Source organism: Pinus tabuliformis, chromosome 5_2, assembly GCF_031772625.1.
Source record: "Pinus tabuliformis cultivar Carrire ecotype Pingquan chromosome 5_2, CPIR1, whole genome shotgun sequence".
NCBI lineage: Eukaryota > Viridiplantae > Streptophyta > Pinopsida > Pinales > Pinaceae > Pinus > Pinus tabuliformis.
The window spans coordinates 926,826,833-926,829,272 of record NC_142306.1 but is presented as its reverse complement, the minus strand read 5'-3'; positions in this window follow the sequence as shown (position 1 = coordinate 926,829,272).

Sequence of the window (2,440 nt, the reverse complement as noted above, 5' to 3'; positions counted from 1 at the left end):
CTAATTCTACTTTTGAAAAAATCACTATGGAAACCATGAAAGGAATGCCATTACCTACTCAAGAAAGTAAACAACATCTAACCATGCTATTTCTGGAAGTAAATAAGCAAAAAAACATATTTTTGGATTTTTATGTATTTTTATGTGAATTTGACATGCGTGTAATTTATTGTGTGTGAGTGTGGCAACGAATAGGTGGCTTTGAAGGGCGGTTTTGGAGCTTGAGATGATGTAGGATGGTGTGGATGGGTCCTAGGAGGTCTTAGGTGGCCTTCTGGAGGCTTTTCCCACACTCGGCCTTCAAAAGAAAGCCTACGAGAAAAACTACAAGAGGACACAGGAAATCTACAAGAGGAAAACAAGGAAACTACAGGAGGTCTACAGGAGGAGGCCGAGAGAAATTTCCACTATTTCAAGTGTGTGAGAGTGGGTGAAAAAGGTGGATTAAGGTTAGAATGAGGTCTTAGGGCACCTGAGGTCTACCATGAGTCACTGGAGAGAGAAAGAGGATTGGGTTTTCTCAACGAGAGAGGAAGAAGTTCTATGGAAAAAGTGAAGGAAACTAGGGCAGAATTGAGGTGAGATTTGGGAGACCTATAGGTCATGGATCATATGGAGGTTGTGATTGCTGATATGTTGTCCTACTACTGGAAGGGATCTGCTGCATAGAAACTAAGAGTCAACCAAGGAAATCAAGCAACAAGTGAAATGAGTGCATTTGGGAAAGACAGAGTTTTGCATAGAAATGGTCTAAACTATGATATATGAAAGGAAATGCTAAGAAATGTTGTAGGAAAGGAAAGCATGAAAGGAGACTATTGAAAATCAGGAAGTGAGCATGATGAAGAAGATCTAAAGTAAAGAAAAACTGGACTGTTAATTTACTAAAGAGCTGCAAACACTAGAAGTCCTATGAATGAGGAAAATCTGTGTTTTTGGGGCAGCAAGAGAGTCTTTGCCTCAAATCATGGTCCCAGAGGGAGGAAGAGAGGCCAAGGCACTGTTGCTAGCCTTTTGAATCTTTTCTGATCACTGCTTAACCTGCTACAGAAAGCACAAATGGAAGCAAACTACTAAATCATCAAAATCAACCTATTCTTAACCATAAGAGAAATACATATAACAACAAACTAATTTACAAACTGAAGCAAAGCATAGAAATACAAGTAAAGAGGATCTTGGATACTTGGATTGGGCCCTAACCCAAGAGCTTCAGCCCTCTGAGGAAACTCACTGCTAGCTCAAAAAGGATTCCATCTTATTATCAAAACAATAGCAAGGTTACATGAAACTGTCACAAAATAATAAGCTCAAAATTTGAGCAGAGTTTACATAAGCAAAAAATCCGACCCCAGTGAGGCCCTAGGCCTCTCTACTTATAAAAATGAAGCTACCAACAACTTCCTTAAAATCAGGGAGGCTTGGCTCCCAAAACTTGAGATAATCATCAGTCATCCTCCACTTACTCAGTTGCCTTCTAGTGCATGATTCGACAGTTTGTACTCCAAGCTGAATGAAGGGGAATTCGAAGTGAGGAGTAATAAATGAGGGGGATTCCTCCTATAAGTCCTCTCCTCTATCCACTTCAAGTTATTATTGCCATTTGTCCACTGGATCCTTGACTTTGACCTCAAAATCCATCAATAATCTGCATTAAATACATGTTAGACCACATGACACAATAACTAACTCAACTCACTCTATAAGCATAAATATAATAAAAAAATTATACAATAAGCTAAGAGAATGATTGATTTGACTAGGCTAGGAGGTAAAATGAGCCCATATAATTACCCTTTTATGAGGCTCATCAATTACTATGGTTGATTATGGTTGTCCATATATGACTATGTTTAACTATGGATGACCAACATTGACAATGTTTGAAGATGGTTAACCATGATTGGCCATGTTGACTATGATTTGACCATGATGGACCATGGTTGATCATGTCAAATATGGTTGACTGTGGTTGTTTATATTTGACTATGTTTAACCAAGTTTGCTATGCTTAATCACATATAATCATGTTTGACCATGTCAATAATGTAAGAGCATGTTTCATGTTATTTAACCATAGTTAACTATAGCTCCCTTTAGTTTCTCATGAAAGGCTATAGTTGACTATGGTTACCGATTTTTAATAATGTTTAACAATGGTTGATAATGTATCCCATGTTGGGCATGGTAAACTAAGGTAGACCAAGGTTGACCACAATTTCCCTGGTGGATTGTGGTTATTTATGGTTAACCATAAGTGGCCATTTTTGACTATGGTAAACCATGGATGACCAAGATTGGCTATGTTTGAATAGAGTTTCTCATTGTTGACTATAGTTTAATATGGTTAGATTGGTTCACAATGTGACCTTGGTGAAGGGTTATCTTCGATTATGATGTTAGGATATGTTTTCCACATTGGATTTTTTTTAACACATTA